Source organism: Stegodyphus dumicola, chromosome X1 (assembly GCF_044657685.1).
Source record: "Stegodyphus dumicola isolate Sdum_Otavi_A_Nest chromosome X1, ASM4465768v1".
Taxonomy (NCBI): domain Eukaryota; kingdom Metazoa; phylum Arthropoda; class Arachnida; order Araneae; family Eresidae; genus Stegodyphus; species Stegodyphus dumicola.
The window spans coordinates 33,552,223-33,578,302 of NC_140780.1; the positions used below are offsets into that span (position 1 = coordinate 33,552,223).

The window sequence follows — 26,080 nt, forward strand, 5'->3', positions numbered from 1 at the left end:
TTCATATTTGGCGTTTGTACTTCCATTTGTTTCTGGTTTGCAGAAAAGATAGATATGACTTGGTTCATGATTTGTAGAAGTCCTTTCGCATCTTTTGAGGTAGATACCACCTATTCCGTATATTGGCAGGACTAGTAAGAGGTAGTTCAGGAGGGGATATGATCACGTTTCCTGTAAGAAAATGTGAAGAATTGAGAATATTAATGCAATCAGTGTCAGTATTGTTTACACTACATAATGGACGAGAATTTAAAATGGCTTCTATCAGAGCCAATAGAGTTGTCAATTCTACGAAAGAAAGTAGTTTCACCAATTACTCTTTTACAGTGATATTTGGTTGATTTAATTGCAGCCTCCCAAATTCCTCCAAAATGAGGAGATGCTGGAGGTATAAAATGCCATTCTATTGATGCTTGAGTTAAATGATGATCAACAGCTTTGTTCTTAGAAAGTAAAGTCCACAATCGTATTTCGCTGAGCTTTCGATTAGCCCCAACGAAGTTTGTTGCATTATCGACGTAAATGTGACTTGGAGTTCCTCGTCTAGCACTGAAGCGACACAAAGAAGCTAAGAATGCATCAGCGGTTAAATTGCTGACTGCCTCCATATGTAGCGCCTTAGTAGCGAGACAAATAAATAGAGCAATGTAACCCTTGGCTGATTTTGCTTCAAGACACTTGTTGAATTTCATTGAAATAGGACCGGCACAATCCACTCCACAGTTGAAGAAAGGTCTGTCGAGTGTTACTCGATGTTTAGGCAGATTACCTATAAGCTGGGATGCTTTAAATTTGAAGCATTTGATGCATCTGTGAACACATTTATTAATGAGCTTTTTTCCATTTATGATCCAATATGATTGTTTGATAATGTGGGACAGTAATGAAGGGCAAGCATGTAAATAAGTCAAATGCTTTACTTTTACGACGAGCTCGCTTATCTTGTATTTAGCAGGTAGAATCACTGGGTGCTTTTGATTAAAAGACAATTCTGAATTTTGTAAATGCCCTCCCACCCATAAAAGACTATTTTCATCTATAAACGGATGGAGGGAGTGTAGCTGACTTTTCTTAGGCAAAGATCTTTGATTTTTAATGCATTAGGTCTTCATTAAAATAATCTTTCTGAACCCACTGAATTATGATTACTTCTGCATTTTTAGTTTCCGTGTAAGTAAGAGGAGAAAAGGAATCAGTCTTAAGTGTTTGACTTTTGTTATTAGTTTTGCACTTACTGATGAATCTTAAACAATATACTAAAATGCATATAATCTTAGAAAATGATGAATATTTTTCAAATAAATCACAATATAATTCATTTGATGTAGCACTATGAAATGAATATATAGGACATCTTTGCTCAGCTTTAATTAGATTCTCGATTTCTTTGGAAGTGGGTTTCTCTTTCGGCCATTGAGATGAATCCAAAAGAAGCCAACTGCTGTAGGAGTTGTCGAAGGACCTGTGCTCATACGAGGAAAAAACATCTGTTCCAAATGCTGGAAACTGGACGGAGCATTTGAATTCTCTTGAGAATGGTCCTGTCCTGGACTTAAGTGAGTAGTACTGCTGCTATGATAACTTCCCTGAGATTGAGAAGTAGATAGCTGTAAACCTCGCTGTGGCATAAGAGGTGGAGGCATAGAAACCTCAGCAGGAATGAGTAGGAGTGAAGTGCTGCAGAGAATGAGTCACTTGCACAGGGAAAAAGACTTTGATATTGTGGACTCATTGGTGCTTGCACCTGCGGCTGAGAGAATTTGAATAATGTAAATGAGGTGGGGTAACAGATTCTGAATTTGCAGGTTTAGAAGTTTGCGTAGCAAAGTACGTTTGATTAGGGGAAAATGGAGGGTGACTTTGCTGGACTACCAGGGAGGAAAGCACTTTATGCTGTTGACCTGAGTTACTCGTGTACTGGCTTTGATTTGGAGTAGAAGGCCTTTCACCTTGTATAGTCATTGGAGAATGGTTTAAGAAAGTGACTCCGTGTTGGCTAGGCACCATTTGATGTTGAGAATAACTCTGTGACGTAGGCATGCATGGATGTGTAATTTGAGAATGTGTCATTGAATTCGGTACTTCTTCTAACTGCCAAAACCATTTTAATTCGCTATCAATATTTATTTCATAAATATGCAAGTTTGAAAGTGTATTTGATTTCATTTGAGGATCCGGTAGTTTTACGGATATGAGGAAACAAAATATTGAGTTTTGAGCAGTTAAATCACTTTGAGAACAAGTTATTTGTCCAGGAAGTAAAATAGAAAACAAGTAGTCAGATCCTAGAATAATATCTACCTTATCCAGAATGTGAAAATATGGATCAGCTAACTTTACATTTTTCAAATGCGAAAAGTCTTTCTCATTTATTTTTTGGCTTGGAAGTGCAGCAATTAGTTTATCTAATACAAATGCCTTAATTGGCATTCTCACTGATGTATCATGGATTGACATCAACTCGATTTCAATGCAACCTTTTTAACTGTGACTTCTGAATCAGCTAAACCCTTGACAGGAAAACGTGCATTTTGTCTTTTAAATCCCAATAAATTAATGCAAGATTCAGATAATAATGTTGATTTAGAACCACTATCACAAAGCATTCTAATATTATGTTTTTGACCCACTGAATCAATTACACTAACATACACATTTGGAAATAAGTCAAAAATTATTTGAACATTATTATTTTGAATTACAGTTACGTTTTTGTTTTCATTCGTAGACGCAATGTCTGGTATTTTACGCGCGGTTAGATTTTTTCTTTGTTGTTCTGACTGAAAACTGCTCTCAGAAAGAGACGCAGATGTGGAGTAACTTTTTAATTGATTTTCACGCAGAGTACTGTGATGCAATAACTGGCAATAATGACAACGATGTTGAGACATACATTCAGATTTTTTGTGCTGACTAGAAAAACAATTTAAACAAAGATTATTTTTCCTAGCAAATTGATTTCTTTCTTTGACAGTTAATGTTTTAAATTTGAGGCATTTGAAAAGAAAATTATCTGATTTACACATAATACATTTGATACTTTTGCTAGCAGAAAATCTTTTAACACTAGGTTAAGTTTTCCCGTTTCTTTTTTGGAGAAAATTTCTAAAAAGGAACATCTATCATTTATAAATTGAATAAACATTTCAAAAGTAAGAAATTCCCCTTTTCTGAAAACTCGACCATTGTTTACATGTTTCATTGTCAACCTTCTGTAATAAAATATAAATTAGCCAGACATCCCTTTCATTAGCTTTTGGATCAACAGATTTTAAACCTCTGATGATCTCATCAGATGTATCGGCAATTTTTCGCAAATTAATTGCATTTGCATCAATTACACAAGACTGATCTATGAAAGTTTTTATTAGTGATGTGATAACTTGTTTTTTCTTATCATACCTAGATAATAATTTTCCCCAAGCTTCCATATAACTATTTTCTGAAATGGGAATATGTTTAATAATAGAAGCTGGTTCATCATTTAATAAACCATTTAGATATTGAAATTTTTGAATATTGCTTAAATTTTCATTGTTATGCACTAATGATATACATAAGTCCTTGAAGGACATCCAGTTTCTGTAATTACCATAGAAAGATTGCATATTTATTCTCGGCAATTTAAAATTATTAGCAGTATTTGTAGTACTAGAAACTGGTATTTGATGATCATTAACATGAGTAGTAACTTGCATATTAACAGTAACATTTAATTTTTCAAGTTCTTGTTGTAGTTTGGCTTTGGTTTCATAATACTTTTTTTTTTTTTTTTTTTCAAATTCTTCCATTTCAGAACTTTTCGGCGGAAGTTCTGCGTCTGCCTTATCAAAGTCAAAATAAATGCTTTCAATTTTTTAAAGTTTATTCATCAAATTGTGTTTTTCGAACAGTTGCTTATCATCATTAATGAAATTTGAAATTCTGGTAAGAGCAGCTTTCGCTCTACCTCTATTATTTTTTGCGATCTTAATCTTGTCTTCCATTACGACATAATGGTGCAATGAGGAAAACCAAAGTCAAACTTGTAAAAAGAAAAAAGAAAAAAAAAAATTTACTTTTGCTTCGCCTTTGAATGAAGTGGGATGCTAAAAGTAACCAGTAGTATCCAATATTGTACCAAATGTAGAGTTGCAATGTTGACGAAACCGAAATCAAAATTCTATTAATCTTGTTGGTGCCTCCAAATTAGATACACATCCCCTTTTTTAAACACAAAATTTATATTAAATAATTGCACAATATAAGTATAAACATGAAAATGACATATAAAACTTGTAAATGCGAGAACAGAACAAAAATAATGAAAAATAGACAGCATTCCAGCTGCTTTGCGAATGTGATCATCTGACTCCAACAGTTCAACTGAATTAATGTTCTTTGGCATAGTGCCAAAAGTGAAACAGAGTTAGGTTGAGTAGTTCTGTTCCTGTGTATCAGAACACAGATTTTCCATGGTCTTTTCGAAAACTGAATTGTTTAAGAGTTTAAATAAATCTTTTTCGAATGAAGATTTAGCCAGTTTACGTTGCCTAGTGTTGAAAATGTATGTTGCAAGCCAAGGAAATTGTTTAAAAGTTAGCACTTGATGAATCTTGGTTGCTTGAAACATACTGCTTTAGATTTAGATAATGTATCACATATCGTTGCTAGCACCCCCGGGGGTCGACGTAGAGAACTCTGCGAATCTACTGGCTAGGATCTGTACCTAGGCAGTCTCGGCCACGGGGGTATAAAATCACGAGCCTGGCGGTTCCAGAGCCCGGGGTTGGGTCATTTGTATGGCTGGACCCCGGGGGAAAGGCATAATACGTATACCAGATGGTTCTGTAGCTTGGTGTTGGACGGCACCGAGTTTGCTAGGTAATGTCCTGATGGGACGCGCTGCCCGTGTAGTACTGGCGGGAGCATTTAACGACCGGTCAAGTCCATCAGGTTTTCAGGTCACGCCTCCATCGAAAAGCCGAGAACAGGGAGTGGTGACCCCTCGGGCCCGGCCCAGTAAGTGGAGGATTTTGGGAGTTATTCAGTCTGGGGAAGATCCGGTGTGGGACCCGGCTCCTCAGACATTAAGGATTAGTTTAAAACTAACTCCTAAGTGGTCTTCGTAAAAATTTGGGCTGAGGCTAAGTTTTGGATTTGTGCCCCACGACTCCAGCCCATAGAGTCGAATTCGTTTTGTGGCCTACCTGCCACGACCTCCTCCTGCCTGTTATGGGTGTTTACAGTAGGTCGATTCTCCCAGTTGCATCACTGTTCGCAGGAGGGATGTATAAATGTTAATTGATTGATACCGTTGCTAGGGTAGCAGATTTGGTGCCCGTTTGGTAAAACTGCTTGATGGAATTTTTAATTTAGTTGCCAGGTCTCAAGTGTAAGGTGACCACATATCAGGATTTATGATGACTTGTTCAGGAACAAGAGGATAGTCTGAATGATCATCGTGATGTTCCCTTGGATAGTCAAAGTCAACTTCTAGGATGCATTCTTCTTCTGCATTGTCAGCAATCTCCATGAAGTTCAGAGGTTCGTCATGCCACCTGCAGTGAAAAATAGAATAAAAATAATGAATATCACAAGTAAATAATAGAGAAAATATTATATCTAAACATCTATGTTGATAAGTCACAAAGTTGGAACCATTTAACAAAGAATTCACATTCCCAAAAGCGAAAAGTTGCTAACAACTCTTTATTAGAAAAAAATGAAATAATTTCAAAATGCTCATATTTAATTTCTTGCTCAGAAACTTGAGTATCACACCATTTATATTAGAATTCGGCCGTGATAATGCAAAGACGAATAATTGCAAACTATAATCACATTATAATCCATGTCAATGAATCCCCAAAATGCTAATTCACATTCAAAATGGCAGTCATAAAAACAGACAGAAATTTCAGATGATTAAAATTAAAGACCTCCTGCCAACTTTGGCCGAAATTAAGGACTTTTAAGGACCAAAAATCAATTCCAAAAAACCTAAGGACTCTTAAGGACCATACGAACCCTGGTTATAGCATCAATATTTTTGTCTTTATAAACTAACCAAAGTAAAACTGAAAATATATTTTGAAAACAGCTTACATCAGAAAAGGAAATTACCAAATCAACAATATAACAAAATTACACTTCCCGGAACTGTTTTTAACAATGTACTAATGAATGGAATGCACAATTAAATAAAGAAAATAATTAAAACTTAATTGAATTGGAACTAATTATAAACTAATTCACATAATGCTTCATTTATTTATATGCAGTAAGGAACTTTTAAGTAAAGCATTCGAAATACAAAAGCCAACAATGCCATTTATCCCAAATAACTGAGCCTTGAACTGTAATTATACAGAAATTTCCTAGTTTTAATATAGATCAATACACAGCAGTTAATCAGGTGTTGTTTAAAACCACATATTCTAACATATTAGAATTACAGTTAATAACCATAAAACAACTAATGTGAAAGAAATATTGCGATCTAACAAAATCAAGAATGAAGATAAAAAGCTGGAACAGAGTAGCATCTACTTCCTGCATACGCTTAACAATTAATGTATACACAATAGAAAACATAGTAACCTTTTATATTGACATTACACTTGACAACAATAATAGCATTAATGATGCACAGTCAACTGCCAAGTGCCAAATGTATTATAAATAGAAATTTCATGCCGTATTTAAAAACTGATTTTGTGAATGATATGTATTTTAGAAACTACATGTATAAAAATTACTCACTAGTTATTGACACTTACTCAGAACTATTTGCTCAGATTTTACATTATTTATTCCCAACTGTTATTGTTACATAATTCTCATATATTTTATTCCTTTGTTTTATCTATACATGTAAATATTCCCAGCCTGTTATTCCTTGTTTGCACATACTGTCATTTACTTTGCACTTCAGCAAAACTCAATGGTGTAGTTAATAAAGTGTTAAATTGTAGATAATTTGCTTCTGAGATTAAAGCTCAGTGGTAGATGTGTCATGACAGAATATACAGGTTGTTGAGTTGAATTAAAATGATGCTTTATGTTCTCAATAATCTCATATAAAACCACTTTTTTTAATCCAATTAATTCTAATTTATTTTTACTTTACCTTTTCTTTCGAATTTTTGGTACTGTTCTGTTATCAGGACCAAATTCAGAAATCTATGTATGTATGCCTGTATGTGTTCATTATGAATATATATGTAAGCACAAATGTATGTGTGTGTGTATATATATACATACATACATATACACATATATACATTCATACACTTCCTGAATCCAGTCCCGATAACACAACAGTACCGAATTTTCATATCACATGGTTCATACCTCACTTGTTTTATGCACTGACTATTTATGACCAAGCTTATGCTGAAAAGTCACTTTTTATTTCATTTTGCATAAAGGCATTTTAACCTTAAGGGCATAGATCTCAAGTATTTTGCCATAATCAATTAATTTAACTATATTTTCTATTCATTTTTCAATGCATTTTTTCCCTGAAACTTCATCTCATATTTACTGTTATCAAGAAGGTCCATTTAGACCAGTGGTTTCTTCCAAGCTGTTTTACCTCATGAATAACTTTCACCACTGCTAGATGATCATTCCCCCCCCCTTTTCCAAAACTCGAATTTTACATACATACTTTTAGATTAGATATATACTTTTACATTACATATATACCTTTATATTACATATATACCTTTATATTACATATATTTAATGTGTTTTATAAATTTAAAAAAAAAAGTATAGAAATTTTGATAAAAAACCAAAACTTGCATAATAGTAATTTTTATATCATAAACATAAACTAAATAAAAGGCCTGACTCCATTTTCTATTAGAACAAATTAGTGTCACATTTGCATAATGATACTCGGCAACATTAAAAACAAATGAGCACCAAACAATATATATATTGGCAAGAGAGGATTCTACTTAGGTTCAAATATAGAAGTTTTAAAAAGATATTGTGCTAGCACTGTACTTGTGCTTCATTCTTTTTAGCATGTTATCTTATTTTATGGAATATACTCCTGATAATATTGCCTAATAGGTAAGCCTGAAGCTATTTAAAACTTATAAATGAGTATCTTATAAATTCTTTTTTTCAACACATTGATTTAAGTATTTGCAAACACAGCTTTGTATTCTAATTATGTTCCATTTAAATTATAAAATTGAAATTTTAATTATAAAATTGAAACTGTTCTATTGTGTTCTATTCTAACTGAGTTCTACTGAAATTATAAAATTGAAATATATATTGTTGTTGGATTCCAGAGGCATAAAATATTAAAACCTTTTTCGCTGCTGAAAATACTAGTTACAAAGTTTAAAATTATAACAGTAACAAATAATAATGTCTATTCTAAAAGAATCAGTTTATATAGAAAAGCTAACAGACAATACTTATTCAGTTTGGAAATTTAAAATAAAACAACTTCTAATAAAAAAAGGCTTAGATAATGTTATGTTCGAAGAAAAACCAGGAAATATTTGTGATATATGGTTAAAAAAAAAGACCGTAAAACTAAAGTTTGAATATGCCTAGACATTTTGGATTCACGCAGTCCATGTTTCACGCAGTAAATGTGCTAACAAAGTATGCGAGAATTCAAAATCTGTTCACAAACGCGTAAATTTTAAAAACAAATTGTTTCTTCTCAGAAAATTACATTCATTAACTATAATGAAAGTTCTAAAATGCAAGAACAGATCAAGAGAGTATTAGAATTGGTTGAAAAGCTACATAATATAGGTGAAGAAAATAACCTAATAGCAATTTTACTATGCTCTTTACCAAATTCTGACAACTTGTTAATAACTGCAATAGAGGGTAAATCAGAAAATGAACTGTTGCTAGAATATGTTAAAAATAGATTAATAGATCAGTACTGTAGCTTGGTGGAAACTAAACAAATTCAAAAATGCAATTCAGTTGCTTTAAAAGGTAAAAGCGAACAGAAATTAAAATACAATATTACATAGCATTGTAAAAGAAATAATCATGCAAGAAATGATTGTTTTCATTTAAAATGCAATGCAAGGACTTTCCCAAAAACAGATGTAGACAACAGTGGAGTGAGAAAATATTCTAAAAATTATAAGCGTATGTGAAATGTCAAACACTGAAAATATTAAAATAAAACAAGATAAAGAAAATAAATAGCTTAAGAAAAGAAACTAAAAATTCGCAAGTGCAGTTTAATCAAGTTCTAAAGGTGGTACATAAACATTAGTAAAATGCACAAGGACGGGTTACCGACTAATCAGCCTCAACTCGTATTACGAGTGATAAGAGCTTTTTTTCCCCCCCAAGTTAAATGACTCAAATAATAACTATAGCAATGGTGCTAAATTAAATTCATGTGGTGTTGATGAGGGCTATTTTAAAATTTAAAAAGTTACATAACACAAATATAATTATAAAACGTATTGTATGTACAGATTTAGATAGTAACTTACTCTCTGTTCCATCGTGTGTGAACACAGGTTGTATTGTTACATTTGACAGTAATAAGTGCACCATTAAAAGAAATAATGTATTTATAGCCCGCAGCAATGCACAACAAGGCTTATATAAACTCTATAGCCAACTCTATAATGGCCTTGAAGCGCAAAAGTCACGTGATCGAGATGGTCGATGTGTTTTTGTGGTAGTGTGTGGTTGTGAACTCGTGGTCGTAGATTTTTTGGATGTATATTTTGCTGTTAAGTGATTTTAAATCACTAACGCTAAGGTAAATAATATTTTTATCTATACTTTGTTTTATACTTTTTTAATTTTTAGATTTATTTAGGAAAATTTGTAGCTGTTCTCAATCCTATTCAAGTATTTCGTTTTAACATAACATCGAATACATTAGTTTGGACGTTTCGCATAGTGTTGTTTTGAATATTTGTTTGGAATAGTACATTAGGAATTCCTTATTTTGATTATTTCTTTCTAATAGCATATTTGACATTCTGTCCCAATAAAAGAAACTTTATCACCACAAACATTTCAGGCATTAATAACAACTACAGATGCATTCATTCAATTGATTCCATGTTTGTTTCAAAAGTATGAAGCAGAATACATATTGTTAGGAAAATTTCAAACTGATGCTCCTGAATCACGTTTTGAAATGTATCGGCAAATGTCAGGTTCAGATTATTAAATAAATGACCTACAATTATTAGAAAATGAGAAGATGCTTCGTTTTATAATTTCATCATCAAATATGACTGTCCCTTTTACCAGATTATGATAAGGATTTTATCTTTACTTTTGTGAATATTAATTGATTCTTCAAATTTACTAATTAATGATTTTTTTATAGAAAATGTTTCTTCTGATATTTTAGCAGTGCTAGTTTATGTTTCAGGTTATGATGCCATGAAAAAAATTATGGGTGATAAAATGAAATGTTTGCCAGGACTTGTTGCAAAGTATTAATTCAGTAGATACAGAAGATGATATTTTTGGTTTTCTTAAAGAATTAGATAAGGGGGAAATTAAAAATTTTCCATCTGAAGTTACTCTATTAAAATCTTCAATTGTCTATTTCTTATTTGGTGAAATTCTTAAAAACATGGAAAATGCATTTCTTATGCCAGGAAAGCAAATGGATATTTTATATAAGTTATCTTGCATACAGTTATTACACTATACAGTTACTTTAATTTAACAGCTTCTTGCACTTGTAGAATGAATTTACAAACTCGGTTAGAAAATATGTTTGATAATTTGCAAAATAATGTTAAATAATTATACAAAATATAAAAATGACAAAATTAATATAAAATGTTCATATAAAAATGTTAAAAAAATTAATTAATTTCAGTTAATAACTCAATTGTTTATTTTGATTTATGCTTTGTTTCTGCATAGATTATGTGTAATAATATGTAGCATGTATGTATATGGTACAGCTCCAAATTTTATGAATTTATTTTTAATAGTGGAATAGGCCTGTAATTTGGGGAAATACTTAAAAATAAAAACCAAGCCTAATCACTTATCTCTTGGATAGTTTGGAAAAAGTGATTCAACATAAAATTGGAACTGGTACAAATAGATGGCTGTCCTTTTTTATGAATGCAATTAGCATTTAGCTCTTTGAAATTATCTTGAAAGATTTATTTATAGTATAACGTGCATGTAATTTCATCTTTATATTCAAATTTTCTAGCATTTAAGGAATTTTAATTCATTTCCCTGTTTCGATAAAATTGAGATATGCAGATTTTATTAGTGAATAGAGTGAAGAGAGATGACTATGGGTATTTGACTTCTAAAAATTTATATAGCTGATGCGATGGTAGCGGCATGGAGTTTTACAAAATAATTTTTCCCTTAATATTTATTTTACTAGTATGAAAATCTAAAATTTGCAACCATATATCTATTGAATTCCCCCCTTATGTGGATTTTATATTATTTTGGCAATAAATTTGATTCAAATTACATAAATGAATTTCATTTTTATCAAAATTACATAAATAAAGTTCGCATGTGGTGATTCTCAATGATATTTTTAGTTACATAAACGAAGTACAAATTGTTAAAAAAATTATTGAAGATATACATTTTTACCGCCTGTAAAAATATTTTACTGTGAAAAATTTAATGTAAATCATATGACCTACTCCCGTTTATTAATTTTACTTATATTTATTTTAAGACAAACTACTATTTTTGGTAAAATTTAACTCTGGGATTATGGTAAAGAGAAAGAGATCGACTATTTTGATCACGTGACCTCCCGAAACTGATTTCGCTTCAAGGCCATGATACAGTCGGCTGTGCGCAGCAATGCACAACAAGGCTTATATAAATTGATCGCAAGTCCATTTGACAAGTAAACTTACTTAGCTAATGGTATTACATGTTCTAACACAAACTGCATACTAAAATGACATTAAAGGTTAGGCCACAGAAATAAAGGTGTGATAAAAACACTTGAGAAAAATAATATAGCAGATGGCATTAAACTTAACAAATGCAATCACAGTGTTGAACGCTCAACATGTATAAAAGCAAAACTAATAGAAAAACCTTATCTGAAAACTAGTTTGGGTGTAAGAATCCACTAGATTTAGTGCATTACGCACATGCGTAAGTTTGTGGCTTTGAGTTCCGGATTCCGGATAACGGATGTCCGGATTAGAGACTTTGTACTGTATTAAGCTTTCTGTTAGTAAATTTTGATACCCTTTAGATCACAAATACTATATTTCATAAATTCATAAATCATTATTTCATACTTTTAATTTTATAATTTCTACATGCCATCTTACTAGATTTAAAAGTGATGATCTAATATCCGGAAAAATCCCAAATCCAGAATCGCCGAAGTCCCAATGAGTCCAGATTTTGGATTTTGTACTGTATCTATAATCATAGGGCAGATGAATGTCTAGTCAAATATTTAGTATCTGGAAAATAATATTTGTTGCATACTTAACTGATATATTAATGAAATTTTTAAAAAGTTGAAAATTTCTTAGTAGCCTTCGATTCAAATTTTTTTTGGTTTGTACAGACGTTTGACTTTACCTTTCATCAACTGTTCACAATTAAATTATGATGCACATTCATTTAATAAGGTTAGAAAATGAAAAGGCCACCCAGATGGGATAATGGTTAGTAATGCTGACTGCTACACTGCCTGACCCAGGTTCAAATGTCAGAGAAGGCATCAAGATGTAGAATCTATGCAGCCTCGGGGGGCACTCCAAATATGGTGAGCTGAAAGTCCTCTCAAGTGGTTTAGTGCTAGTAGAGAGAGAGGGCCAATGACAAATGCAAATCTTTGTCACGAAAAACTTTGTGGGCTTGTTCCAATTAGATCAGACAAGTAAAATTAGAAAAACAAAAATATAACAATAAAGATATTTATAAATCAGCAAAAAATAACTGTTATTACATGACATATAAGAATTATTATTATAGAGAAATAACTGTATTACATTTAAATAATGCCATTTAAAATTAAAAATTTTAAATAAAACACTGTAATGAAAGATACACCGACACGGCTATGTATTTCTTTTTAACATTACCAATTATTGCAAGGAATTCCTTTTCAGTTACACAATACAATAAAATACCCACAGGATATATTAAAAACACATTAAAAGATTTTAAAAAATTAACTAAGTTATTTCACTTCATGCATTTGAGTAAAATTATGAGCTCTAGTTTTATTTTTAAACAAAACAGCTTTTGTCACTTTATTTTATTATTCTTAACAAATTAGATTGCTATTTTATTGTCAAAAGTTTCCCTTTCTCCGATTTTATCATTTTCTATTGTATCTGAATAAGGCCAACGTTAGGCTTTTCACCAATGAATGCCACTAGAATTTTGCATGCATATAAAGTACTAAGACTATGTGGCAGGAAGATATAATTTACAAAATTTAATAGGACAATACACCTTTAATTGGCAATTTTATGATACATCCACTAAAAGTATGTAAGGAAAGCTACAATGTTTTCAGATAAGCATTAAGTATATGCGGGAGAAAGCTTCCTTTAAAAATTTTATAAAACATACACATATAGTGTAATTTTGATTTATATATCCATAAATAGATAAAGGTCACACGTATTTACTTTTTGCACATTAGTTACTCTGTTTTTCACCCTTTCCCCCCTTTTTTTTCGCTTACATACTTGACTGTGTATAAACATAGTATTTGAAATTGAATATTAAAGACATAGGTATGCACTTTTTTCACTATATTTAAGTATTCAAAATTTTCTTCAATGAAAACTCATTTTCATAGTCAAACAGGCTATATATTATCAGTTTAATTCTTTCATCACCAGTTGCTCCATAATGACAAAATTACAATTTAAGTTAAAGTTTATAACAAAAGCATTTACAAAGTAATAGTTTTAAGCTGTAATAGTTACTCACACGAGGCCCGGTGGCATAGTGGCTAGCGCATCGCGCAGCAGCACCACAGGTCCGGGGTTCGATTCCCAGTCTGGGTAAGGTCGACTCAGCCTTTCATCTCTTGGGTCAATAAAACGAGTACCAAGTTCGCTTGAGGACTAAACACTGGGGGTCTTGCAACAAGCTATCCACTTGTTCAGGGCATATACTTACGCACCCCGGGGCCCACGGTCAAGAAAGCAGATTTCGGGCACTGCAAGCCTTGGCGCATTAAGGTTGTTACGCCACTGAGTTTAGTTTTTTAGTTACTCACATAATTTTAACTTTAAAGGCAAAACTAGTACTTTAAAAGGTACTTCAAAAGACGAAATAAGAATAAAAGACACTGGATGAAAAAAATACATACCATATTATGTTCATAATTCCCCACAAATATCATCAAGATGAAAAAGGAGCAGGGAAATAAATCAGGACACATATATTACAGCTCTATTGAACTACTGTCTTAAATGACAGAAATAAGCCACGATTTTTCATACGCTGTACTGATAATATCTGTTTTATATTTCAATACATTCGCCTGCAAGAAAAAATAATATTTGTTAAAATAAAACTCCAAGAAAAGAATATATTTTACATTAACATGCAGATATCTGGAGCAATATTTTAGAGTTACACATCCATTGATAAATATATGCATTAATGATTATAAGATATCGAAATCAGCTTCAAAATTTAAATACAACTACTAAGAATAAAATGAGGAAAAGTACACCGTTACTAAACATTCATGAAATAAAATTCTGAAGTCTGGTTCATGCTGACAATATGCTTACTGAGAAGGACACAATTCGCATTACATAACAAGCTCGTAACTCTTCATACATTTCACACATACAAGCTCGTAACATTCATTGACATTTAAAAGAAAGAAGTTGTGAATGAAAAATAATATCTTGTTATTGCATAAAAGTAAGCATTATTTTATGTATGTGGAAATTTAATTTGCAAGAAGAAAAAAAATGAAACCATTATACTTCTTTAATAATCATAAGGAACAGATACGCTTCTATTACTAATTAAAGGAAGACTCATTAACAATCAAAAAATGAAATCTTATTTTAAAAAGAAATTACTAACATTTGTAGATACCAATAGAAGCTTGAACAGTCAAACCTTGGTTCATGAGCAGCTTGGATCATGACCAAATCTTTTAAAGTCTTGGATGAAGAATGATGTCTCAAGATACAAACAAGTTAGTTACCCAGCAACAATTGATACTCCAAAATGAAGTGAAGGAAATGTCTTCAAAAGTAGAAGACAAAAAGGATGATGTTCCTAGTTATGTGATCGATGGTTTTGGTTTCGTTTGGTTGATTATGGCCAAGCACGCTAAGGCTATCTGCCTAAGGGAAGGGTTGCCTTCGTGCGGGGGCGTAGCTAGGGTTTCCAGCGCCCGGGAACAATTAAAGAATTTGTGCCCCTTTCTGTGTGCCAAGAATGAAAAACATTTCATTAGAAAATTTCATACCATCAATTTGGCACCCCTTGGATGCTGCACCCGGGGACAGATGTCGCCCCTTGCCCCACCCTAGCTACGCCACTGCCTTCGTGGAAGACTTTCTAAGGGAAACTAGCTAGTATACATATTAGACATAGGGAAAAACATGAAAACAGCCCAGGCAGCCAACCCATTTGCCTGAAAGTGAACCCAGGTCGAAACTACCAGCATTCAGCGATTTTACCGTTCGGCCACTAGTGGGCCCTATATTTGATCCAAGAAATTTGTGAAAAATACAGTAAGGTGCAAAGGTCCATAGAACATTATTATCCTGATAAAGCAGTAGTAAGTACATAAATATTTGCAATTACACTGCCATGTCTTGCTTCAAGAACATTTTGAAACATACACAGAAGCAAATCACAACAGACAAATTTTTAATGGGAAAAGATTCTCAATTAGAGACAAGCAGTGTTACGGAAAAAGAAAAAAAAAAAAAAAAAAAAAAAAAAAACAGAAAGACAGCAGCTACCTGATGTTTTGACATAAAGGTTTTCTCTTTCAAACGATTATATTTCACACTTCTGGCTTTTATACCATTTTCTACTTAGGGCCATCAACTCTTAGAGCTATGGTAAAACTTAATTCAAGCTCTCCTATTTTTTATATGTTTAATAGCCTGTTAAATATTGTGTACATATTAAGTATGTGTTAGCTTTAATGAATTCCTTTGTTTTTGCATTACAAACTTACATACAAAATACTTCTATCTAAGCAACTATTTAGGATCCAGAAATGGATTAATTCATTTTATATTAGTTCTTATGGGAAAAACTGTTTCTATTTATGAATATGTTGGGTGACAAACTATCTACAGAAATGAATTACGTTTGTGAACCTGTGTAAGTTGTTTCACTGTAGTTTGTAAACGGAGGTAAGAGATCAAAGTCAAACATAACACATAAGGAATGAAAGTGGAGGGAGAGAGTGAGGAATATAGCACTTGGGTCCAAGGTACTAGGATAGAGGGAGAAGTGGGACTACAGATATTCTTCATTTGGTTTCAAGGAAAAAGGGAAATTTTGCAAAAGATCAATCAAACAATTCAGTATCCAAATGGAAATAATTACTTCAAAAACATTTGGCGTGATATATTTCTAGTCTTGCAGGGAAATTTTAATTATAAATAATTCTTTATCAAAGCTTATAAATTATAAAAACTTGCATACTTGAATTACCTTTAAAATAACTTTTTTTTTTTTTAAATTTTATTTCCTAGTCCTAGGAGGAAGTTCATTTAAAAAGTATACAATGGTGCCATGCAAACAATTGCTAAACATAATCTCAATCCACGCGGAACATAAAAAATTTACCTAACACAGAAATTGTTTTTAATAATTTATTACTTCAGAAAAGGGTTTAGTTATCTATATTACTTTTTAACCAATACAGCAGAAGGGAAATAAAAGATAAAAACCTCAGTTGAAATCCAACCATATATCTTCATAGTGGGAATTTTATCTAATGGAATGAAAGGATAAACCAAACATAATTTTATGATTTCTCCTAATGAATTTCTTTTACAATGATTAATTAATATAGTATAACTAATGTTAACAATTTACAAATAATTGATTAATTATCCAGTATTTTTTACTATCAATTGTAATTAAAAACAACCACTTATAAAATGGCACAATAGCAGCTTGAATATTTGTTAAAAATTAACCACAATATTTATTTCCAATTAAATATAGGAAATTAACAACATCCGAATTACTCAAATTTTAAAAGATAGCTAAAAGTGAAGGGAGAAAGCCTACAATAATTGTAATTAAAAACAATCATTTATAAAATGGCACATAAAACAGATTATAAACAGATAAATAAAATTATGCTAAATAATTTTTATAAAAAGATTTTAAAAAAGAAAATGTGATACTACTAGAAAGTAACCAGATTTCTTTGAAGTTAATGCTGAACAATGCAACCTAAAAAAAATCTATATCAATAAATGATACTTTTTTTTTTTAATTGCTCATAAGTTACAGTAAATTTCACAGCTGCAAATGATCTGTCTTCTGCAAAGGTGGTTGTAGTTTAGAAAATATGACTATCAATGCTATTCTATAATAAAATTAATTTCTTCATGTTCTAAGAAATACTATATAAATAGTTACCATGACAGATTTCACTGTATTTATTATCAAAAACAGGCTGTATTTCTGCCACTAATTGGAGTTGAATTAATGCTACAGATCTGAAACATGATTATTCTGAAGAAAGTCAAGCTCAGTTTCATTCAATTTGTCTTTTACTCAGACATTAATCACAACGTTTATTAAACTGTTTAAATTTTTTGAGCATTTTATCTTTCTAAATAAATATTTCTTTGAAAAATGTTATCATAAAATTATTCTCTGTCAAAATATTTTTCTTCAAAAGTTAAGCTCTCCTCCACTTTGTTTACATTGAAGATTTTCGGAAGATGATCCATTTAAAAGTCTTAAGATGATTTACTTTCACTGCCAATTTTCCAAATACAAAATGTAACTGGAGTAAAATTCCAGAATTTTTTTAAAAGCCTAACTTTTTATGGAGCTTTCAAATTCCCTACAATTTACATTAAGTATGATTATTTGATTACTAATTATATTTCTTATTCCTCAAAAACATTTTCCTGACTGTATAGAGCATCAAAAATACAATTCATGGTAAATACCAAAATAAAATCTGGGATATTTTCCAGGACATATTTGAACCAGGAATACTGCATTAAAATCCAGAATGATCCTGTAAATCTGCAACAACTTGTCACTTTCATGCTGTAGCAGTGTTCTATACATACATAAAAATTATCAGCAGGGAAAATAGTTCAAATAGTACTACTATTAACTTAAAAGCATTTATAATTTCTGATCAGTTTCAAATTTAAAAAACTACAATGATATTTGAATATCTCCATTTGGCAGTGCCAGACAGGCACAATAAATATCAGCCTATCAATTCCATATATTTCAAAAACTCAGTGACAAAAGATTAAAAATAAACTGAATTATAACACTCTAAATGAAGCCTCAAGATTTTGATTGCTTCAAAGCCTACTCTACACATCAATCAATGCTACCAATGCAGGATCTTGATACTTCCAGAAAAAGGCACACAAGCGTAAATATGGATGTATATGCCACATTTAAATGTGAATTCAAAATATAATAATATAATTTTTATATTTTGCTTAGCGGTACTAAAAACTGGCACATTTTCACGAAAATTATTTTTGGTGGAAATTGTTAATAATGCTCACCTGAAAGGAAATTAAATTTGTATCAACAGAGCATTAATGTTTCATAAGAGCATTAATGTTTCATAATTTTCAATTCAACGACTGCATAAAACGAAGAACAAATACATAGATAGAAAACGTAGAAAAATATTTGGCCCAGCTTTAGTATTAGTCCTTTTTGGCGAGAAATGTCTTGGCGACATTTGGGCGCGATAAATAACAAATTATGATAACCCTGTTATTTATGGTAACCCTTACTGAGCTAAAAACCAAGGAGGTTAGAATAGAAGGAGGGATGGTTTGCAGTTTCCTCCACTATCGGGGAATGAAACTCCGCCGAACAAGCGGCGTCCATGTTTGTGACTTCAAAACATTGCATTACGGCAGTGACATGTACGTGTTTCTAAGCTGTTCCGTGCATTTATTTTCCAGTAAGATTATGTTAAATTTATAATGAAATCCCCCGCTATATTTGAATTTTTGTTTTAAAGTAATAAAGATGATATCCATAATTTACTATGTACAGCAAATTGTTGAGAAATAGTTCGAAATCTAAATGCATGCGCATAACATTAAAGCCTTTAAAAAATGATGTTTCTGCATATTTCACGGATTCGCTTAGGTTAGAAAATAAATCTTAATAAAATAAAACAGAATTCCTTGATTTCAGTTTATGCGCATTTCATATTTATTAATCTCAAAGAAACTGCCTTTAATTAAGTTGAATTACAGAAATACACCTATATAAGTTTTTGGATACATCTTTCCACATGTTCAAGTGTGTAAATATTTTACTTAATTTTATCACTATACTGCTCAGAAATTTGTAAGTTTGTACAAAACATTTTTAACAACAGAACAGTTTATCTTAAAAAAATGAATAATAATTAATATATAAAGAAAAGCATTGCTTTATTTAACACCTTTACAATTAATAAAAATAGTAATAGTTGATTTCTTACTTTTCATGAAAGTTATAAAACGAATTAACTAAAACGTTCAAATTATACAATTTAAATCCTACCATATAGCATTGTATCTTAAGGAACGAAGATACCAGCTATAAACAGAAACATTAAAATGTATTTAATATATTTTGATTATAGTTATATTAAATAACCTATTTTAAGTCCTTTTTTCACATCTGGAAAGAAAACCACATGACATTGTGATATTTTTTGACATAGTTGTCATATTACATAAAAAAAAAAGAAAATTAATACTTACGTGTGAAAAATAATGCCCGGAATTTTTTTCGAGAATCTATTTGTGCATCCATATGCAATACAAACTGACATGCTTCAAAAAGAAAAGAAAAAAAATGTTGCAATGACAGACTTCCTTGCACAAGTCACGGTGATAACAGGAAGATGGCCGCCAAGCTTCACCGTTTGAGTTGAACCTTCCCTCCTTCTATTCTAACCTCCTTGTGAAAAACATGCCGCCATTTCCGTCCACGTAACTTTAACGAATTTGATAAGTATCAGAGATTTGATGGCGGGGAGGGATAAATTGCAAGTTTTTCTTAAAGTTACTTTCATGTTAGGTGTGGTGTATTTAATTATGGCAAAGCACACTAGGGCTATCTGCCTAAGGGGAGGGATGCCTTCGTGGAGGACTTTCTAAGGGAAACTGGCTCGTATAGACGCTGCACATGGGGAAAACCTCGAAAACACCCATGCAGCCAGTTCGTTCGAGGGATTCGAACCTCGGACCGAACTACCAATGTTCAGCGACTTTTTACCACTCGGCCGCTGGTGGGCCCACTTTCATGTTAGGAAGACACAACTTTAAAAATATTTTTTGAAAAGCCAAAATTTTATAGTTAAAACTGATGCTTTTAATATTACATCACGTAAGTCTTGACATTTTTTCATATGTCAACTCTGCATATTATAAACTTCACCCCCCAAGATTTAAAAAAAAAAAAAAAAAAAAAAAAAAAAAAAAAAACAGATTTGTAGTAGCATGAGGTAAACTCTTGGTGTTTCCTTTGCTAAGGAACCACATGCAAATTTAGACTTCTTACATGTTTCTTAAAATGGGCAATGATCAAAATTACCATGGTCTAAAAATACTTTTCTGCCTCATTTATTAAATTAGAACTATAGGGATGTGTAATTTCATGAATTCATGGACCAAAATCAGGTTTCATTATTGCTTTTATAACATTTTCATAATTTCACTATAAAAATATAATGTTGCTTAGATTATGGAATATATTGCTTATAATTTACAGTTCTCAAATTTTGTAAAACTCACAATCTAATAGCTGTATATAAATAACCTTCACTGAGTATTATTACTTTTATTAATCGTACGTTGACATAAGAGTCGACTTTTTATTTTAAATTTTATGCAAATTTTCTACATTACTTAAACATTTAATCTAACAGAAATCTGAATTTTTTGTAATAAAAGTAAGAGTACAATTTATATATAAAAATTTGACTACATGGCAAGCACTTAAATACTGATTTCAATGTCTTTAAATGTAATTATTAATAATGTTTAGATATATTCTTATAAAGTTAAGATATACTCTTATTCTATTATAAAGTTTAGATGTACAGAACAGAAGGCACACTTTGTGCTTACGACTCAGTCAACCACTTGTGGGCAGATAACTTATGATAACAACTAAGTTCAAATGTAAAATTTAAATTCAAATAAACTTGAAGCCTTAGCCAAATGCTACACAAATCAAATTAATGCAAAGTTGGCTCCAAACTAGACCGGCATGGAATTCAACTATCAGCAATTATAATGAAAGACTGAAGACTACAAATCTTATCTAGCAACCTAGTAACGTGGCCTCGAAAGGCAAAACACGGTTTGTTTCACAAACTAAAAACTTCATTTGAATTTTGGTGCGAAAACGGATGGGGAAAATGACAGTAAAGATTCCAAAAATGAAATAACTCTGGTTACAAAATACAGGAACCTTGCATTATGCTTTGTTCCCTGATTAATTATTCACTACATGAAATAGTGTAATGCATTTTTGTTTGCATCATATACAAATTATTTATTTTATTTAAATGCTGTCCAAAACTGAACAGGATTTTGAAAACATATTGACCATATTTTTCGAGCTATAGAAGCAACACTTCTTCATTTAAGAAATACGATTTAGACTTAGGAAATAAGAAGAGAGAACAGTATTTATGAATAGAAAATAAATATATATGCAGGCTAGCACAAGAAGGATACCTTCATAAAGGATTTTTTAAGAGAAACTGGCTCAGATTCACGTTAGTTGTAAGGAAAACCACAAAAACTCCCATATAACCAGCCTGAACTACCAGTGTTCAGTGGCTTATCACTCCACCACTAGTGGATTCCAAAGCACAGAAATCATCAGTTATGACAATTGTTGTTGTGTATTATTACCATTGGTACAAAATTTAATTTTAGCTTTTAAATTATAATCATAAATTCCTTGTGATAAATTGAGAGAATAAAAAATACACATATGTTAATATTATTACCATTTACAAAATTTAATTCATAAAAAGTATTTCTAACACTGGAACAAAATTTACTCGTTATAATTTAATTTGATTTCCGTCAATCGGAAATATTTTTTATTTACTTTTAAAAACAGAATCTAAACAACTAATGTAACATTATACTAGTTTTAAATGCATTTATTAACATATTATAAATTTCTTTACTCAACATAAAAATTAACCTTTTGTAAAGTTAAAATATTAGCTAAATACTAATATAATACAATATAAATATTAACTAACTACTTAAAATATTAATTAATATTTAAAATATTAATATTATATTTTGTAATTAAAAATATTAATGTTTTGTAAATTTCATTACTCATAACCACTGCCATAAATTCATTTACGGCAGTGTTTCAAGAATTTATGATCGGAGTCTGCGATCACCGAGGCAAGCGGCAGCACGATCGCTGCGCTCCGTAAAAAAGTGCAAAAATTTCCTTTCCTCTTGGTGATTATCAATTAAATTTCTTTGGAAAATGTTTTTTTTTTTTTTTTTTTTTTTTTTTTTTTTTTTTTTTTTTCTACAACACCTATATTATTGCAATGAATTTCGACTCCGATGTTGACGAGAATAAAACAGCGGACAATGTAAGGATATACTCCAAAAGCCTGGAATTTTAAGATAAGTACTTTTCTTTCATCTAAACTAAATCAAATTTCTATAAATAAGTGCCTTTAAATCAATAAATCTGAATTTTTCATCAGTTTAAAGCATTAAAAAATACTTGAAATTGCCATTGCTTGTGGCTTCCTTTGTGTATCAACTCCAAATAGACGCCAACGTTATCAGTTCACGTCTGTCAACACTTACAAAGCCCTTAAGGAATCTCGAGAGAGGGAAAATTTGGGGATGAAAGGAAAAATTTGGGCATCGCGCTATTTCCCTCTCGGATCTTCTGGATTCTCTTTTCTTTTTAGATCGCTTGAATATAGTTTCGCCTTTAAATAATATACCTCACCGATTTTTTTCTCATACTGTTCTTTGCTATCTGTTAAATGTCCATATGTAAGGGATGGTTTATTCTTCACCGCCTTAAATGTATTCTTAGAACTATGAGCTTATATAAATAACAGTGTGCCTCATTGTGTTATACTAACATTAATTAACTAGTAATAAATTATGATAGTTAAATTAATAAATACTGTTTAATTTGTGTTTTTAATACATATACTAAGTAATTTACACACATAAATATATATATATATATATATATATATTTTTGGTGTGTGCGGTTGTGGTCTTGCATTGCATATGGTTCTATGTTGTTAGTCTGCTGCTGTTTTTTGAAAAATGTATGAAAATGTTGAGAATGAAAGTAGCATAAGTTACTTTGATTAAATTAATATATACTTTTGTTTGATGACCTTTGTTGATATCTCAGGATGCAAGCATACATATTACTTTATATTCCATGCTAAATACCTTAATACGAAGCATTTTAACACCGTCAATATTTGTCTTTTCCCCAGTAACACATCTATTCACCATTACCAAACACACTCACTACACACACACACACACCTGTGAGACACTATTTATTGTAAATGAAGACAGTTTCTTCTCCTTTTAACTACACTCATGGACACAATCGTATTTTAGGATATTTTCTACTTCTTTTCCTTTTCTTTCTAAAGGCCCTTTTTTTTTTCCTCTATTATTTTTGGGCCATTTATTTTAAATTTTATTTTGTCCCATCTTTTCTTTCTGGCCTTTTGAACTCGTACAAGATGTACGAAGTTCCTTTTTACTCTCCTCAAATACGAAATTGCCCCTCTTTCTATATACCTTTCCTTCGCACCTATGCTTGATTTTTCGCCCATCGGTGCAAAAAGACTTAGCGGGTGCAAAACAAGACATCTGTCTACTTTGTCTGTCTGTCTGTCTGTCAAGAATTTATCATAGCAGTAGAAAATGTTGAAAATTAGAGAAAGACTTTTTTTTTTTGCATTATTTTAATCAAGAGCTTATTTTTTAAGATGGTTATTTAGTCTAGATATCCTTAACTGTCAAGTCCGCCATTTTTGTCCGATCCTTAAAGCCGGGTCTACCTTGGCAACAAAAGTTTGTCGCCAAATCAAAAAATTGCCAAAAGCTGTTTCAAATATTTGAAAGTTGCCATAACAATTATAATAAACTTGTTCTTACGGACCTTGCTTCCAATATGCGTTTCTTTTGCAGTTTTTCAAATTAAAAGTCATGTTGTATTATTTGTTCTATTAGAATCGGATGAACATGCACCTTCATTATTTCAATACATCGATACTGTTCTCTGCCGTGTTTTACAGTTATAATGGAAATTCATTTACATTAAAAAAAACTAGTTAAAAAAAAAAACAAGACGCAGAAAGAACTCTACATGAACAAGAATTACAAAACCTTACTTCCGCTATTTCCACACTATTCCTTCAAAATTGAGTTTTGAGCGACATTTCAAATTGAACTTAGCATGTTTCGTCTTTCTGCCTCTTATTTAGTGCTAAATCTTTGCCGTTGTCACCGCGCCGGCGATCTTCAGTTGGTTGCTTCATGCAGCGATGCAGGGATAGAAATACCTAAGTGTGTCCTGGAGACAAGATACAATACATAAAAATACAAATTTTTCTCATAAGCTGGAAGACTATATGCAGAATATTTACAACCATTTGCTTTGCATAAAATGAGTGATAAGGATGAAGTCAAAATCATGCTGTATTCACAGATTCAGCTAAGATTTTGGACAGAGCAGATGTGAAAGTATATTTAAGCTTCATGTAGGAAAATTTTGGTTATCGCTGAGCTCGAAAACCGTAAATGGGCGCAGATGATGGTCCTCTTGAAGAATCTCGTAGCTGAAAAGTTCAAAGTTGGTTCATTATATTACATTCTTATGCTTCCTGATAGAAGCGTTCATTGAGCTTTCTGAGAAACTTCGCCAACGGTTCGATCTTAAGGTCGTTGTCAAAACATTTGTTATGTAAATAAAAATGGGCATTTGTAATGATGCGAAGGAATCTGCTTTTAACTTGAACTTGCTTTTCACTTGAACTTTTCACTTTTAACTTGCTTTTCACTTGAAGCTTTTTAAGATCTTTATCGAAGATAGTTGTCATTAAATAAAACACCAAGGTATTTGGCTTGTGAAACCACCGGAATAGTTTCGTTGAATAAAGTAAGGTGTTTTTTTGATCGGAGCGTTTCTTTTGCGTTTCCGAATGATCAAGAGCTGTGACTATGAGGCATTTATTCGGATTTTCCATTGTGTACACCACTTTTCAATCGAAGGATCTTGAAGTCTTTTTACTGCGTGATTTACATTTAGAGATTTCACAAGTAACGCGGTGTCATCTGCATAGAAAGCCAAAATAGAGCTGTTCTGTGGTATTTCTAAAAAACCTGCGGAGTAAAATAAGTAAAATATCGATCCTAGAACCGAGTCTTCAGGAATATCACTACAAATATTCTTTTTGCAAGAGTCAGCACCATTCCCACAAGCATAAAAAGTCCTGTTCGTGAACAAAGAATGTATCGTAAGTAATACTAGCATGAGGAAAGCAATACACTGTTTATTAGATAGCGTTGAGCCAGCAAACTCCGTAATCCATACTAGTAATTGCTTGGTCGTCGAAAGCTTCGCTCGAAAACCAAATTGTTCAAGTGGTAGTAAATTGAGATAAGGTTTGCATGCGTGATAAGATAATTCGTTGGTAGATTTTTCCTAGCACTAGTAGCAAACTGACTGGCCGATAACCGCCAGGTTTAGTATAATCCTTACCAGCCTTCGGAATCAGAATAACTTTTGCACATTTTCATAAGGTGGAAAAAAGTTGGGATACAAGCATGCATTTAAAATGCTAGTCAGTTTACAAATAATATTGTTCGACAAGTTTTTA

General features: G+C 31.6%; 1 long non-coding RNA gene across 1 annotated transcript; it reads right to left on the reverse strand.

Moving 5' to 3' along the window:
• Positions 1-4,201: 4,201 nt before the first annotated feature.
• On the reverse strand, positions 4,202-18,881 carry LOC146993119 (uncharacterized). Its single transcript, XR_015038322.1, has 3 exons — positions 18,711-18,881; positions 14,309-14,482; positions 4,202-5,540 (listed from the first exon to the last, which is right to left on the reverse strand). It is a non-coding gene; the product is annotated as an uncharacterized LOC146993119 (long non-coding RNA).
• Positions 18,882-26,080: the final 7,199 nt, after the last annotated feature.